Consider the following 18589-nt stretch of genomic DNA (forward strand, 5'->3'; position numbering starts at 1 on the left):
TGTAAAGAGTTGGGGACCCAGCACTGACCCCTGCGGAACACCACTAGTTACTGGTTGCCAATCTGAGAACGAACCATTTATCCCAACTCTCTGCTTTCTGTTAGAGAGCCAATCCTCCACCCACGCCAGAATATTACCCCCAATCGCGTGATTTTTTATCTTGAGCAATAATCTTTTGTGTGGCACCTTGTCAAATGCCTTTTGGAAGTCTAAATACACTACGTCCACTGGTTCCCCTTTATCCACCCTGTATGTTACTTCCTCAAAAAACTCAAGCAAATTTGTCAGACATGACTTCCCCTTCATGAAACCATGCTGAGTTTGTCCTATTAAATTATGTTTATCCAAATGTCCCGTTACTGTCTCCTTAATAATGGACTCTAACATTTTACCAACCACAGATGTTAGGCTAACAGGTCTATAGTTTCCAGCCTTCTGCCTACTACCCTTTTTAAATAAGGGTGTTACATTAGCAGTTTTCCAATCTGCCGGGACCTTTGCTGAGTCCAGTGAGTTTTGGAAAATTATTACCAATGCATCCACAATCCCTACCGCTACTTCCCTCAAGACCCTAGGATGCAAGCCATCAGGTCCAGGGGATTTATCCGCCTTGAGTCCCATTATTTTACCAAGTACCACTTCCTTAGTGATTTTAATCGTATTTAGTTCCTCCCCCCCTAGAGTCCCCTGTTTGTCCAGTGTTGGGATATTCTTAGTGTCCTCTACTGTAAAGACTGATACAAAATAATTGTTCAGTGTTTTTGCCATCTCCATGTTTCCCACCATTAATTTCCCGGTCTCATCCTCTAAGGGACCAACATTTACTTTAGCCACCCTTTTTCTTTTTATATAACTATAGAAACTTTTACTGTCTGTTGTTATATTTTTTGCTAATTTACTTTCATAATCTATCTTCCCTTTCTTAATCAATCTTTTAGTTATTTTTTGCTGTCTTTTAAAGACTTCCCAATCTTCCATCCTCCCACTAGATTTGGCTACCTTATATGCCCTTGTTTTTAGTCGGATACTATCCTTAATTACTTTACTTAGCCACGGATGGCTATCTTTTCTTTTACACCCTTTTTTCCTCAGTGGAATATATTTTTTTTGGAAGTTGTAAAATAACTCCTTAAATGTACACCACTGGTCATGTACCGTCTTACCCTTTAATCTATTTTCCCAGTCCACTCTAATTAATTCCGCTCTCATACCTTCATAGTCTCCTTTATTCAAGCTCAGCACGCTTGTTTGAGATCCAACCTTCTCACCCTCTAATTGAATATGGAACTCAACCATGTTATGGTCACTCATTCCAAGGGGATCCTTTACTAGGACATTTTTAATTAATTCTGTCTCATTACACAGGACCAAATCTAAGGTTGCTTGCCCCCTGGTCGGTTCAGTTACATACTGCTCAAGAAACCCATCCCTAATACACTCAATGAACTCATCCTCAAGGCTGCTCTGCCCAATTTGATTTGTCCAGTTAATATGATAATTAAAATCCCCCATAATTATAGCTGTTCCCTTATTACAAGCCTCAACTATTTCCTGATTAATACTCCGTCCAACAGAGTTGCAACTGTTCGGAGGCCTATAGACTACACCCACTAGTGTTTTTTTCCCCTTATTATTCCTTATCTCCACCCAAACTGTTTCACTATTCTGCTCCTTTGACCCAATATCATTTCTCTGTATTATAGTGATTCCTTCCTTTATTAACATAGCCACCCCACCTCCTCTCCCTTCCTGCCTGTCCTTCCTGATTGTTAAATAACCTGGTATGTTTAATTCCCAGTCATGGTCACCCTGCAGCCATGTTTCTGTAATGGCCACAAGATCATACCCATATGTCATTATTTGTGCCGTTAACTCATTCATTTTGTTACGAATGCTACGTGCATTCAGATAAAGAACTTTCAAATATGTTTTGTAACACTTAGTTCCTGTTTTTTCCCTTTTTAGTACTTTACTTTTTACTCCATACCTTCTGTCCCTTCCTGACACATTCTGTTTTTTAATTCCCCCACTGCTACCTATGTCTATGACCTTCTCTGTTGTCATTTCTATTATTTGCTCTCTAGAAACCTCCCCCCCACTAATTAGTTTAAAGCCCTCTCTACAGCCCTAGTTATATGATTCGCCAGGACTCTAGTCCCAGCACTGGCCAAGTGGAGTCCGTCCCAACAGAACAGCTCCCTCCTGTCCCAGTACTGGTGCCAGTGTCTCAAGAAGCAAAACCCATTTCTCCCACACCAGTCTTTGAGCCACACATTTAACTCTTTAATTTTATTTATCCTAGCCAAATTCGCTCGTGGCTCAGGTAATAACCCAGAGATTATTACCCTTGAGGTTCTGTTTTTTAATTTGGCCCCTAGCTGCTCATACTCCTTTAACAGAACCGTCTTCCTTGTCCTATCTACGTCGTTTGTACCAACATGGACCACGACAACTGGATCCTCCCCCTCCCACTCCAAGTTTCTTTCCAGCCCAGAAGAGATGTCCTTAACCCTGGCACCAGGCAGGCAACACAGCCTTCGGGACTCCCGCTCTTGACTGCAGAGAACCCTATCTATCCCCCTAATGATACTATCCCCTACCACTACAACATTTCTTTTTACTCCCTCCACTTGAATGGCCCCCTGTACCACGGTGCTGTGGCCAGGTTGCTCATCCTCCCTGCAGTCCCCGCTCCCGCCCTCACAGGGAGTAAGAACCTCAATCCTGCTGGACAAGAACAAGGGCTGCGTCTCCTTCAACACTACATCCTGGATCCCTGTACCTTCCTCACTCGTATTCACACCGTCCTGTCCCTGACCACGGACTACATCTGCAGTAATTAACTTCATAGGTGTGACCATCTCCTGAAACATAGAGTCCAGGAACTTCTCCCCCTCCCTGATGTGTCGCAGTGTCTGAAGCTCGGTCTCAAGCTCCATAACATGGAACTTGAGTTCCTCTAGCAGCAAACACTTGTCGCAGATGTAATCACTGTGAGCCTCAATGGGGTTCACCGGCTCCCACATCTCGCAACAGTAACACATCACCTGCTCCATTCTATATAATTAATTTAATTTCTTATTATTAGTTATGAAGACCCTGCCCGGATATATATGATAATATCACACCACTATTCAATAGGACTTACCAACTTAAAGGTATAAAAGAGAGGAGAAGGAAGAAAACCAACCAACCAGCTGATCACCAACCTCCTCCTTGAATACTGTCTGTGGAGCCTGATTGGTTGACTCGTCTCGCTGCTCCGCCTCCGCAGTGCTGTCTAAGCCTGGGAGTGGGGAACAAAACAGAGCAAAAAACACACCCTCACCTCCCACTTATCCGAACTCTCCCACTTAGCAAAACTCCAACAGCACTCAATGCACAAAGCACTCCGTGCACTGCACTAGCCCCTCCCCTTTTATACCCGGATTCTACTTCCTGTTTAAGCTGCCCAAGAGTTTCAAAAACCCTTAAAAAATTAAACTTACTTCAAATAATTGACTTAACACACTAAAATTCACAAAATACACTTAAATGATTTTTCTCCCACTTAGCAAAACTCCAACAGCACTCAATGCACAAAGCCAATCAAAGAAGGGAATCTCCCTTCATGCACTTGACAGGAAGACCTGTGAAACATATGAATGGAGATCACCCCAAAAACATAGTAAAGCTTTAAATAATTTTTTTTTAAATCACATTTATAAAATGACTTGAAATTTAAACAAAAATTTAATTTTTTGAAAAAAATAATTAAAGTTTTTTACGGGGCTAAAAATAAACGTACCTTTTTTTAAAGTATTTTTACATAGAAACATAGAAGATAGGGGCAGGAGTAGGCCATTCAGCCCTTCGAGCCTGCTCCGCCATTCAATGAGATCATGGCTGATCATCCAAATTCAGTACCCTGTCCCTGCCTTCTCCCCATATCCCTTGATCCCTTTAGCCTTAAGAAATATATCCAACTCTTTCTTGAATATATTTAATGAACTGGCCTCCACCGCCCTCTGTGGCAGAGAATTGCACAGGTTCACCACTCTCTGGGTGAAGAAATTCCTCCTCATTTCAGTCCTAAATGGCTTACCCCTTATCCTTAGACTATGACCCCTGGTTCTGGTCTCCCTGGCCATCAGAAACATCCTTCCTACATCTAGTCTGTCCAGGCCTGACAGAATTTTATAGGTTTCGATGAGATCCCCTCTCAATCTTCTAAACTCCAGTGAGTATAAGCCCAATCGACACAATCTCTCCTCATACGTCATTCCTGCCATCCCAGGTATCAGCCTGGTGAATCTTCGTTGCACTCCTTCCATGGCAAGAACATCCTTCCTCAGGTAAGGCGACCAAAACTGCACACAATACTCAAGGTGTGGTCTCACCAAGGCCCTGTACAACTGTAGCAAGACATCCTTGTTCCTGTACTCGAACCCTCTTGCTACGAAGGCCAACATACCATTTGCCTTCTTAACCGCCTGCTGCACCTGCATGCTTACCTTCAGCGACTGGTGCACAAGAACACCCAGGTCTCTTTGCACTTCCCCTTCTCCCAATCTATTGCCATTCAAATAATAATCTGCCTTCCTGTTTTTGCCACCAAAGTGGATAACCTCACATTTATCCACATTATAGTGCATTTGCCATGTTTCTGCCCAATCACCCAACCTGTCCAAATCGTACTGGAGTTTCACGACATCCTCCTCACAGCATACCCTCCCACCCAGCTTTGTGTCGTCTGCAAATTTGGAGATATTACATCCAATTCCCTCGTCCAGATCATTAATATATATTGGGAACAGCTGGGGTCCTAGGACCGATCCTTGCGGTACCCCACTAGTCACTGCCTGCCACTCGGAAAATGACCCGTTTATTCCAACTCTTTGCTTTCTGTCCGCCAACCAGTTCTCTATCCAAGTCAATACCTTGCCCCCAATCCCATGTGCATTAATTTTGCACGCTAATCTCTTATGTGGGACCTTATCGAAAGCCTTCTGAAAGTCCAAATACACCACATCCACTGGTTCTCCCTTATCTATTTTACCAGTTACATCCTCAAAAAATTCCAGTAGATTAGTCAAGCATGATTTACCTTTTGTAAATCCATGTTGACTGTCCGATCCTGTCACTGCTTTCCAAGTGCTCTGCTATTACATCTTTTACAATGGACTCTAGCATTTTCCCCACTACCGATGTCAGGCTTACCGGTCTATAATTCCCCGCTTTTTCTCTACCACCTTTTTTGAATAGTGGGGTAACATTAGCTACCCTCTAATCCATGGGTACCGTTCCAGAGTCTATCGAGTTCTGAAAGATGACCAGCAATGCATCTACTATTTCCAGGGCCACTTCCTTAAGTACCCTGGGATGTAGATTATCAGGCCCTGGGGATTTATCGGCCTTCAGTCCCATCAATATTCCTAACACCATTTCCCTACAAATACTGATTTCTTTCAGTTCCACCCTTTCATCAGACCCTATGTTCCCTGGCATCCCTTGGAGGTTATTTGTGTCCTCCTTTGTGAAGACAGAACCAAAATGTGTATTTAGTTGGTGTGCCATTTCTTTGTTCCCCATTATAAATTCCCCTGATTCTGACTGCAAGGGACCTACGCTTGACTTCACCAATCTTTTTCTCTTCACATATCTATAAAAGCTTTTACAGTCAGTTTTTATGTTCCCTGAAAGCTTACTCTCATATTCTATTTTCCCTTTCTTAATTAATCCCTTTGTCCTCTTTTGTTGAATCCTAAACTGCTCCCAATCCTCAGGATTATTGCTTTTTCTGGCCAATTTATATGTCCTCTCCTTGGATCTTATGCTATCCCTAATTTCCCTTGTTAGCCACGGTTGAGTCACTTTTTTTGTTATATTTTTATGCCAAACTGGGATGAACAAATTCTGTCGCTCATCCATTCGGTCTTTGATTGTTTGCCATTGCCTATCCACCGTCAACCCTTTGAGTGACATTCCCCAATCAATCTTACCCAACTCACTCCTCAGACCATCATAGTTTCCTTTATTTAAATTGAGGACCCTAGTCTCTGAGTAAACTACTTCATTCTCCATCTTAATGAAGAATTCGATCATATTATGATTGCTCCGACCCAAGGGGCCTCGTACAACAAGATTGCTAATTCATCCTTTCTCGTTACATAATACCCAGTCTAAGATGGCCTGATCTCTGGTTGGTTCCTCGACATATTGGTCCAGGAAACCATCCCGTAAACACTCCAGGAATTCCTCCTCCACAGTATTGTTACTAATTTGGTTGGCCCAATCTATATGTAGATTAAAGTCACCCATGATGACTGCTGTGCCCTTATTGCACGCTTCTTTAATTTCCCTTTTAATGCCATCCCCAACCTCCGCCTTACTGTTTGGAGGTCTATATACCACTCCCACTAACGTTTTTTTCCCCTTAGTATTTCTCAATTCTACCCATACAGATTCCACATCATCAGAGCTAATATCCTTCATTACAATTGTGTTAATCCCTTCTTTAACCAGTAATGCTACCCCACCTCCCTTTCCTTTTTGCCTATCTTTCCTGAATATCGAATACCCCAGTGTAAATCAGTGAATTTTTTTTTTTTTTTTTAACTTTTTCAACTCTTGTGCCTGCTTTTACCAGGCATAAGAATTGTAAGGGTTTTCTGCGGGTGGAGGGTCTCCAAAAAGCGGAACTAACTGCCCGCAGAGGCCCTTCTCCAGGGCAGCTGGAGGATCTGTCAAGACCATTCTTGACAGATCGGAAATGCCGGTGTTCAGCGCGTGTGCAGTGCATGCCTGAAACCGGCATTTCTGATGTCCCTACGGGTGGGTACACAGCGCGTACCCACCTGTAGGGATCGGAATATCTGGGCCAAGATCTTAGAATCATACAGCACAGAGGGAGGCCGTTCAGCCCATCGTGCCTGTGCCGGCTCTTTGAAAGAGCTCTCCAGTTAGTCCCTCTCCCCTGTCCTTTTCCCATAGCCCTGCAAATTTTTATCCTTCAAATATGTATCAAATTCCCTTTTCAAAGTTATTATTGAATCTGCTTCCACTGCCCTTTCAGGCATTGCATTCCAGATCACAAAGATTCCTCTCATCTCCCCTGTGGCTCTTTTGCCATGCTTTATCCATAGCATCATGAGCTTTTTGCAATAATTTCTAAAAACAGATTCTGCCTTCGGAAGGCAGTGACGCCTCCAGGGTTCCTCATCTAAGTGACCAGTCTTCATTTGTGAATTTAAACAGGATATTCAAGTGGACCTGATCACAAACATATAGGCCTAAAAATTGGGTTGGGGCGCCAAAGTGGCGCAAAAGTCGCCTGAGCGCAGGATTTAGCGCAGCGATCGGAGTAATTCCGATCACCAGAAATTCAGTTTCAGTGCCGCTCGAGGGACACGGGGCGAGGCTCGAGGCGCTCCGCGTCCCTCTTAGGGCGCTGAAACTGATTATCGCAGCGCAACGTGCCGCAGCGCCACACGCTGCGGCACAGCACGCTGCGGTGCCGCAGGCCTTCCTCCCACTGTTAAGGGGGAGGTGCCTGCAACAGCGCGATCCCCGATCGCGAGTGCCGGCAAATGAGCCCGGCACCAAGGAGAAGTGCCGGGCTCTCGGGAAACAGCCGGCAATGCTGCGGGGGGGGGCGGTTAGGAGGCCGGGGATGGAAGTGCTGGCAGGCGGCCGCCGAAAAAGCGGCCGCCCCGCACCTCCACCTTAACTTGCGCCGCTGCCGGCACAGTAAGGCCCCGTGAACCGGGCGCGGGTAGCGAGCGGCGCAACTGCGGCGTTCGCTACCAAATATCGCGAACGGGGCACCAATGGGGCGCTGCGCACACCGATGACGTCATCGGTGGCGGCGCAGCGCAAAAGCCTAACGCCACCATTAGCGCCCCTACTGAATATCGCGGGAGACGCAGCCAGTGGCGCTACAGCCACTGACTGCCTCTTTAGGCGCTAACAGGTGGCGCTACTCACCCAATTTCTCCCCCATATACTTTACAGCGGGGGTTGCTGGAGAATGATCAGGAGTGGGAACCCTGGTGATTTTTCCCTTACCAGCCCGCAGTGTCCCCACTGCCATGCTGGCTGAGATAAGCTAACTCTACACAGACCTGGAATCAAATCAAACGCCTTGTACATATGAAAGAAAGAAAGACTTGCATTTATATAATGCCTTTCATGACCACTGGACTTTAGAGCCACTTAAGTACTTTTGGAAGTGTGGTCACAGTTGTAATGTAGGAAACATGCAGCCAATTTGCGCACAGCAAGCTCCCACAAACCGCAATGTGATATTGACCAGCTAATCTGTTTTAGTGATGTTGATTGAGGGATAAATGTTATTCTTCGAAACAGTACCATGGGATCTTTTACGTCCACCTGAGAGAGCAGACGGGACCTCGGTTTAAAATCCCACGGCACCTCCGACAGTGCAGCGCTCCCTCAGTTCTGCACTGGGAGTGTGAGCCTAGGTTTTGTGCTCAATTCCCTGGAGTGGGACTTGAACCCACAGAGGTGAGAGCGCTACCAAGTGAGCCACGGCTGACGCCTTAAAGAAGATATTGAGAGATCCAGTCTGGAGTGGGACTTGAACCCACAACCTTCTGACTCAGAAGCAAGGGTGCTACCCACAGAGCCACAGCTGACACAGCCAGCTCAGTTCCACACTTGTGACTGCCTTTACGCACTGAGCCATCTTAATCTTGGTTCTTATTAAAACTGTGACTGAATAGGCACTAAATTCACAGCATCATACACACTTGTTAATGTAACAATCATCATCTATATATAGCTCATACCAAGCATTAAAAAAAATGTATTCATGGGATGTGGGCGTCAGTGGACAGGCTGGGATTTATTGCACATCCCGAGTTGCCCTGTTTCTCGTGCGGCTGAGTGACTCACTAGGCCACTTCAAAGGGCTATTAAGAGTCGACCACATTGGTGTGGGACTTGAGCCAGACGTAAGGGCAAGCTTTTAATTTCCAGATTTAAAAAAAAATGAATTAAAATTCTCAGACTGCCATGGTGGGATTTGGACTCGGGCTCTTGGGATTATTAGTCCAGGCCTCTGGGTTATTAGTCCAGTAACGTAACCGTCATGCTGTCGTACCCAATATCCTATTACTGTTGTCTTTGGATTAATTCAAATACACTTATGCTGAACAAAAATGCAAAGCTGAAAAGAATGAAAAAATACAGTCACCTTGAAATTTTGATCAATCATAATGTCACAACCCAGAAGGTCAAAGTAGCCCAGTTTACTACCGAGTCTGGCCTTGGTGGCAATGAAGCACTGTGTCATGATCTGTTGCATTCTCTTCTGCAAGAAAATGTTAAAGCTCTTAATTACCTTTGCAGTCAGACAAGGTTTTTTGTTACACAGTCTCTAATTCTGTTTTCATTTGAGGGAATGCTCAGGTACAACAGACATTCCTCTTACTCCTCCCCTGCTCTGCTTTCCCTCCTTTTAGTTCCATACCTCTCCGTTCAAACATTACACTGTCAAGTAATGTAGAATCCAAGCCATTTTTATATTCTGGCACCATTCTCAATGCAATGGCTTCACAATGCCGGAGATCATTTCATACTTTCAATTTTTCCCCAGAGATTGGTGATAAAACCATATTAAAATCTGTTCACACTACTGCATCCAAACGTTCAGGACTGAAAGGCCACTGGTCAGTGATAGCCCACTGGGTCAGTGATAGCCCACTGGGTCAGTGATAGCCCACTGGGTCAGTGATAGCCCACTGGGTCAGTGCTAGCCCACTGGGTCAGTGCTAGCCCACTGGGTCAGTGATAGCCCACTGGGTCAGTGATAGCCCACTGGGTCAGTGATAGCCCACTGGGTCAGTGATAGCCCACTGGGTCAGTGATAGCCCACTGGTCAGTGATAGCCCACTGGGTCAGTGATAGCCCACTGGGTCAGTGATAGCCCACTGGGTCAGTGATAGCCCATTGGGTCAGTGATAGCCCACTGGTCAGTGATAGCCCACTGGGTCAGTGATAGCCCATTGGGTCAGTGATAGCCCACTGGTCAGTGATAGCCCACTGGGTCAGTGATAGCCCACTGGGTCAGCGATAGCCCACTGGGTCAGTGATAGTCCACTGGGTCAGTGATAGCCCACTGGGTCAGTGATAGCCCACTGGGTCAGTGATAACCCACTGGTCAGTGATAGCCCACTGGGTCAGTGAGAACCCACTGATCAGTGATAGCCCACTGGCCAGTGATAACCCATTGATCTGTGATAGCCCACTGGGTCAGTGATAGCCCACTGGGTCAGTGATAGCCCACTGGTCAGTGATAACCCACTGGGTCAGTGATAGCCCACTGGGTCAGTGATAGCCCACTGGGTCAGTGATAGCCCACTGGGTCTGTGATAGCCCACTGGGTCTGTGATAGCCCACTGGGTCAGTGATAGCCCACTGGGTCAGTGATAGCCCACTGGTCAGTGATAACCCATTGATCTGTGATAGCCCACTGGGTCAGTGATAGCCCACTGGGTCAGTGATAGCCCACTGGTCAGTGATAACCCACTGGGTCAGTGATAGCCCACTGGGTCAGTGATAGCCCACTGGTCAGTGATAACCCACTGGTCTGTGATAGCCCACTGGGTCAGTGATAACCCACTGGGTCACTGATAGCCCACTGGGTCAGTGATAGCCCACTGGTCAGTGATAGCCCACCAGATCAGGTGGAGGAGGCTAGGCGAGACACCCATGGAACTGTAACCCAGCGCAGGTATTTGCTGAAAAGTGTGGAGAGGGACTTCCCCAGGGGGGGGATAAAAGAGAAAATAAAGGACAAGTTAAACCAAGCACAACCCTCCTAATGGCTGTCCTTTGGGTCTAGGAGTGGGATCCACTGTCTGGCCTCTCAGCCCAGGAAAGGTGAGTGACAGGCAAGGTCGGAATCCAGGGGTATGTGGATCGGGCGGGAAAGTGGAGTTGAGGTCAAAGATCAGCCACGATCTTATTGAATGGCGGAGCAGGCTCGAGGGGCCGTATGGCCGACTCCTGCTCTTATTTCTTACGTTCTTATGTTCTCTAATGGCAAGTTAAAAAAATGGGGAGCTGTATTCTCTTGAATTCAGAAGAATGAGAGGTGATCTCATTGAAGCATACAAAATTATTACAGGGCTTGATAGGGTGGATGCTGGGAGAATGTTTCCTTTGGCTGGGGAGTCTAGAACCAGGGGCCACAGCCTCAAGATAAAGGGTAGGCCATTCCGGACTGAGATGAGAAGAAATTTCTTCACAAAGGGTGGTGAATCTTTGGAATTCTCTACCCCAGAGGGCTGTGGAGGCTCAGTCATTGAGTATATTCAAAACAGAAGTCGATAGATTTCTGTCTAGTAAGGGCATCAAGGGATATGGCGATAGGGCCAGTGAATGGAGTTGAGGCGGAAGATCAGCCATGGTCTCATTGAATGGCGGAGCAGGCTCGAAGGACCGAATGGCCGACTCCTGCTCCTATTTCTTATGTTCTTTTTAATAAAAACAAATAATTGAGCATAATCTGATAAAAAAATCTTTCAATTAATTTTTTGATATGTTTAATAAATTAGAACTCAGTAGCGCTGCAATAAAGTTTTTGTTGCACTATAGAGTACATGGTTCTGAACTAAGCTTATTCAAATTATACGCACTTTCTCTAACCAGTTTCTGAGATATCCTACTCTGTGACCATGTTTGTTAGGAAGCCTGATGATCTGAACTAATACACTGTAATCAAAATGTCACCATGGTAACACAGGGACATCATGCCATCTTTAATCAGTAGGCCTGTGTATCCCAATCCTCCAGTGGTGTGGGGCCTCTGGCTGAGTCTCATTCTGTTAATTAGAAGCAGCACAAACTTACCGTAAAAACAGTGAAGACCCAGTCCTTCGGGAGACGGTTTGCTTCCATATACTTCTCATTAATATAGTCATTCAAGTGCTCCATGGACCAGATTGTGTCCTCCTTCATGTCATTGTACAGGGGGTTCTTTTTCTGTATGAACTGTGGGGAAGAAAGTGCAAAGCTGCAATTAGTGGAATAAAACTCCTTCTCCTGAGGGTTGGGGGAGGGGAGCAGGTGGAATGACACCGGCCTCCTGAGATCACAGGAAGGGACCGATAAATACAAGGTGAATAGTTCAGTGAAAGAGCAACTGACTCATCTTAAGTGAGGAAGCTTTTTAAAACGTAAAATATAAGTCAGGAAAATAATGAAAACTATTCTGAGGAGGAACCGTTCCCACTGGTTGGAGCCATACCTAGCACAAAGGAAGATGGTTGTGGTGGTTGGTGGTCAATCATCACAGCCCCAGGACATCGCTGCAGGAGTTCCTCAGGGCAGTGTCCCAGGCCCAACCATCTTCAGCTGCTTCATCAATGACCTTCCCTCCATCATAAATGGGGATTGACATGAATCAACAGAGCGGCCTGCGGGTGGCGCTGTCCAGGGAGAGTATAAATACTTGGGCACAGGCCCAGCTTGCGCAGGACATTCTTAACAGGAACTAGTGAAGGACACAACTCCATGTTGTAAAACAGTTGATTAAAGCTTTGTTTAACGCTTAGACCAAGTGCCTAGTAGTTTTCTTACGTCAGGGGTGTTCACTGATGATTGCACAGTGTTCAGTGCCATTCACAACTCCTCAGATAATGAAGCAGCCCATGCCCGCATGCAGCAAGACCTGGACGACATTCAGGTTTGGGCTGATAAGTGGCAGGTAACATTCGTGCCACACAAGTGCCAGGCAATGACTATCTCCAAAAAGCGAGCATCTAACCACCGCCCCTTGACATTCAAGGGCATCACCATCACCGAATTTCCCCACCATCAATATCCTGGGGGGTCACCACTGACCAGAAACTTAACTGGACCAGCCACATAAATACTGTGGCAACAAGAGCAGGTCAGAGGCTGGGTATTCTGCGGCGAGTGTCTCACCTCCTGACTCCCCAAAGCCTTTCCTCCATCTACAAGGCACAAGTCAGGAGTGTGATGGAATACTCTCCACTTGCCTGGATGAGTGCAGCTCCAACAACACTCAAGAAGCTCGACACCATCCAGGACAAAGCAGCCAGCTTGATTGACACCCCATCCACCACCTTAAACATTCACTCCCTCCATCACCAGCGTACCGTGGCTGCAGTGTGTATCATCTACAAGATGCACTGCAGCTACTTGCCAAAGCTTCTTCAGCTGCACCTCCCAAACCCGCGAACTCTACCACCTAGAAGGACAAGGGCAGCAGGCGCATGGGAACACGACCATTTCCAAGTTCCTCTCCAAGTCACACACCATCCTGACTTGGAAGTATATCGCCATTCCTTCATCGTCGCTGGGTGAAAATCCTGGAATGAACACCCTAACAGCGCTGTGGGAGTACCTTCTTAGGCAGGACCTTCACCACACAGACTGCAGCGGTTCAAGAAGGCGGCTCACCACCACCTACTCAAGGGTAATTAGGGATGGGCAATAAATGCTGGTCTTGCCAGCGACACCCACATCTCATGAACGAATAAAAAACATAAAAAATTCACCAAAGAATGAATTTCAGGATTTACAATGTCCAATGTAGTTTGGTTAGGTAGAGTTCTACAGATTTTTTAAAAGCATAACGGCTTCTTCCTGTTCCTAATTTTTTTTTGACTTCTAAGCAGTTTATTTCACTGAATTAGTGGACACAAGTTGAAAATGAATGAACCTCCAGAAATCTGGAGACTGCAAGAAACTTTCTCCCCCAGAAGGCAATGAATATGCAACTGAACGTGAGTCGACTAATAACTCCCTCAAAAAGGAACTTCCTAAATAAAGCATCGGTCAGCTGTTTGATACACCCAGCATGTTGGTTGGTGCTGCTGACATCGCCTGCGCTAGCTGGAGGGAGCAGGAAGCACAGCACTCGAGGCGTTGGTGACCCTCATGGACACTGGCAGTGCTGGGCAATCTGGCCGCAGGTTTCCTGAAAGCAGGTGGCGTCATTCTGCAACCGAGTGCTGCAAACGCTGACAATGACTGCACATAGGCAGAGGGCTGCACCCAGGTTCTCAGATATGGAGGGAGTCAGAGCACACAGGGAGGTCCTCTTCCCTTCCGACGGGCGGAAATGGCCTCCCCAGTGTAATGTTATCTTAGTAACGTAATTACGAGTCTCACAAGCAGTTGTTGAGGAGAACCATTTTATTCAGTCCTGCTTCTGTGTCTCCCAGTGCAGTCTGAAAGCATGGCCAAGATGGCGTCGGATCCCGCCCCCGGATATGACATCAGCCGTCAACCAGCTGTCAATCAAACCTCCGCTGTTCTTACAACAGCTACGGTTATCCTTACACCCAGGAGACCAACAGAGCCTAGTTGCAGATTGCAGAGGAGGTAACAAGCAGGGATGTGGTCAGGAGGACCTGGGTGCAGTGCCGCAAATGTTTCAATGATCTCATTAGATCACAAAACGTTAGTACAAAGCCACACTCAACCTCATCCTGTTATGCCTCTCATCACATCCCCATCACTCTGCCTTCCCTATCCTACTCCTGCACATCCTTACGCACACCAACATACCTTGCACCTCCACCCATCCCTCTCTATCTACATTATCATATCCCCAGCTCACAAGCCACCCCTCACACTCACCCTCATCCTAGTGCAATCATAGCAATTGGATGTCTCAAAGCACTTTACAGCCAATTAAGTACTTTTGAAGTGGAGTCACTGTTGTAATGTGGGAAGCGCGGCAGCCAATTTGCACACAGCAAGCTCCCACAAACAGCAATGTGATAATGACCAGCTTATCTGTTTTTGTTATGTTGGTTGAGGGATAAATATTGGCCCGGATACTAGGGATAACTCCCCTGCTCTTCTTCAAAATATGCCATGGGATCTTTTACGTCCACCTGAGAGAGTAGATGGGGCCTCGGTTTAACATAACCTCCGAAAGACGGCACCTCCAACAGTGCAGCACTCCCTCGGTTCTGCACTGAGGTGTCAGCCTAGATTTTTGTGCTCAAGTCTCTGAAGTGGGACTATGAACCCACAACCTTCTGAGTCAGAGGCGAGAGTGCTAACCACTGAGCCACAGCTGACACACCTAAGGTAAGGCAGGGAGAAAGAAACACAGTCAGACTTTCTGCTTCTGACTGCTATCCCCGCAGGAAAGCGTGTGGGTAATGAGTAAGGCATCACCCTTGAGCACAATTCGCAAACACACAATGTATGCCCAATCAGGTGAGGTACTGGAGAGATGCTACTGACAATGGAACCAAACTTCATGATGAATTGTTATCTTCCGAAGAAGAGGTGTATGGAAAGAACATTGGACGGGGAATCTATAAATTATTTGGGAAAAAAAGGAGGCTGTAAGGATGGTTGATGATGGAATGTGGAAAGGTCATGTCAGTGCACCAGGTCTGAAGTTGTTGGTACATTCTTGCAGCAGAGAGAGCAAAAATCCTACCTTGACTGTCAAAACCCAAAATCACTGTTCACAGGGCAGTACCCAAGTGTAACTGAAGTGCAAATGTAATGCCAATTTATAAAAAGGGTTTATTAAAATAACCCTGGGAACTACAGATCACTGAGCCTCACCTCAGTATAGGCAAAATATTTGCGAGTATTGGCAAAAGGGATAAATGAAGTGCCTGGAATAATATGGAGTCAGCGTGGCTTTGCAAACAAACAAACATTGCATGGAAAGAAGTCATTGCTGATAAATCTTCTTTGAGAAGAAAATTAGCCCAGAGGATGAGGTGATCTCATTGGCTGTTATAGGAATTTAGATTTCAGCAAAGCCTTTGTCACAGTGCCGAGCAGGAGATTGGTGGGTCTGCTTGCTGGCTGTGGTAAACCACTGTCATACCTGTCTGTGTCTGTATGTGTATTCCACTAGGTACAGGTCTGGACATGCCTCGGCTGACTCCTCCCACTATTCCAGGTATATAAGTGACTACCTCCCAGTCCCTTAGTATTCTGGACGGGTCGACCACTCGAGACAAGACCTTCATTCTTTAGTTAATAAAAGCCTGATTGTTACTCGCTCAACTTCAGTCTTTTGAGTAATTGATGGCGCATCAATTTTATTAACTAAATTTTTTATAATGGAGAAGATCCTCACACCAGCATGCCTGGACCTGGACAGTCGGGAAGCGGACGCTTCCACCAAGTTTGCTCACTGGCTCACGTGCTTCGAGACATTCCTGACTGCCTCCACTGCGGTCGAAACGGATGCGGACAAACTGTCTGTCCTGTTCTCCAAGGTGAACCACCGAGTGTACTCAGTCATCCGGGATGCGACCTCGTACACAGCCGCCCTCCAGCTCCTCAAGACCCAGTACACGCGCCCTGTGAACGAAGTATACGCTAGGCACCTTCTGGGGAGTCGCAAGCAACAACCTGGGGAATCGACTGAGGAATACCTCCAAGCACTGTCCGTGCTTGGCCGGGCCTGTGGGTGTAAGGCGGTAACGCCCACTAAGTACACGGAGGAACTGATCCGGGATGCCTTCGTAGCGGGCCACAGGTCCAACTACACCAGACAGCGACTGCTGGAGCAGAGTGACCTCACCCTCGACAAAGCCTCCGACATCGCACTAACGCTGGACGCAGCCTTCCGGGGCATGGATGCCTACTCCTCTGCACCGTGGACGCCGCGGGGAACGACAACCTGGGACACGGTAGGACAGCCCCATAGCACCGTGCCACCCCAGCCACAGCCCAACAACGGCCCAACTACCGCAGCAGTGTCCCAAAGCCAGACAGCAGTATCCCAAGGCCAGAAATGCTACTTCTGTGGCCAGGCCAAACACCCCAGAGCGCGCTGCCCGGCGAAGAATGCAACCTGCTCGGGCTGCGGGAAAAAGGGACACTACGCCAGCGTCTGCAAGGCCAAAGCCACCCCGAACGCCAGCAGCGCCGCGTGTGGGCCGTGCGAGCCGCCATCTTGGGCCTCCCCAGCCATGTGCGAACCACCGCAGCAGCAGCCATCTTGGACGACTCCAGCCACATGGGAATCATGGGCGCCGCCATCTTGGACACCAGCCGGGACGCAGCAGACCGCCAACCCCCCCCCATCTGATACTCGCAGCGACACACCGACCCCTACGCTGGCCTCTGTGACGCTGGACCAAACGAGACCGCACCAGCTAGCTCGGTCCAAAATGGACGTTAAGGTAAACGGCCATGCAATAAACTGCCTTTTTGACTCCGGGAGCACAGAGAGCTTCATCCACCCCGACACGGTGCGGCGTTGCTCTCTCCCAGTCCTGCCTGCGCACCAGCGGATTTCTATGGCCTCCGAGTCCCAGTCAGCGGACATTGGCGGCTACTGCGTGGTGACACTAGTAGTAGACGGGACTGTGTTCAATAATTTTAAACTCCTGGTCCTGCCCGACCTCTGCGCTGCCGTTCTACTGGGGTTGGATTTCCAGTGCCACCTCAAAAGCGTTACGATGGCGTACGGTGGCCCCCTCCCCCCACTCACAGTCCGCAGCCAGCAGCCTCCAAATTGCCCGCCGCGCACTAGATGCAACCTCTCCACACTCAGAGTCCCACCCCCCCCACTGTTTGCTAACCTCACCCCCGACTGTAAGCCCATCGCCACAAAGAGCAGGCGATACAGTGCCGGGGACAGGGTTTTCATCAAAACCGAAGTGGAACGGCTCCTGAAGGAGGGGATTATTGAGGGCAGCTCCAGCCCCTGGCGAGCCCAGGTTGTGGTCGTTAAGACCGGCGAGAAACAACGCCTGGTCATCGACTACAGCCAAACAATAAACCGCTACACCCTGCTGGACGCCTACCCACTCCCCCGCATAGCTGACATGGTCAACCAGATCGCGCAGTACCGCGTCTTTTCGACCATTGACCTGAAATCAGCGTACCACCAGCTCCCCATCAGCCCTGAAGACCGCCAGTATACTGCTTTTGAGGCAAACGGCCGCCTCTATCACTTCCTTAGGGTTCCCTTCGGCGTTACCAACGGGGTCTCCGTCTTCCAAAGGGAGATGGACCGGATGGTCGATCAAAACGAGCTGCAGGCCACTTTCCCTTACCTAGATAATGTGACCATCTGCGGCCATGACTTGCAGGACCATGACGCAAACCTCGAGAAATTCCTCCGCACCGCCCAACTCCTGAACCTGACATATAACAAGGAGAAGTGCATATTCCGCACAGACCGCCTCGCCATCCTTGGCTGTGTTGTAGAACACGGGGTCATCGGTCCCGACCCGGACCGGATGCGTCCCCTTATGGAACTCCCACTGCCCCACTGCCTAAAAGCTCTGAAGAGGTGCCTAGGGTTTTTTTCCTACTACGCTCAGTGGGTCCCCTACTATGCAGACAAAGCCCGTCCGCTGATCAAGTCCACCTCTTTTCCCGTGACGGCAGAGGCCCGCTTAGCCTTCCACCGTATCAAGGAAGACATTGCCAAAGCCACCATGCACGCAGTGGACGAATCCATCCCCTTCCAGGTGGAAAGCGATGCGTCCGACTTCGCTCTGGCCGCCACCCTTAATCAGGCGGGGAGACCTGTGGCATTCTTCTCACGAACCCTCCAGGGCCCGGAGACCAGACACTCCGCGGTCGAGAAGGAGGCCCAGGCTATCGTGGAGGC

General features: G+C 47.9%; 1 pseudogene across 1 annotated transcript in view; it reads right to left on the reverse strand.

The window, feature by feature from the left end:
* The window catches only part of LOC147100760 (uncharacterized), a 387502-nt pseudogene that overhangs the window by 27036 nt on the left and 341877 nt on the right, over nucleotides 1–18589 (reverse strand). Inside the window, exons 12-13 of the transcript XR_015073560.1 lie at nucleotides 11857–11997; nucleotides 9197–9313 (exon numbers count right to left, since the gene is read on the reverse strand). The product of XR_015073560.1 is annotated as an uncharacterized LOC147100760 (transcript). The remainder of the gene's footprint in view (nucleotides 1–9196; nucleotides 9314–11856; nucleotides 11998–18589) is intronic.

Source organism: Somniosus microcephalus, chromosome 25 (genome assembly GCF_052327205.1).
Source record: "Somniosus microcephalus isolate GS21.2 chromosome 25, FLI_Smic_1.0, whole genome shotgun sequence".
Classification (NCBI taxonomy): domain Eukaryota; kingdom Metazoa; phylum Chordata; class Chondrichthyes; order Squaliformes; family Somniosidae; genus Somniosus; species Somniosus microcephalus.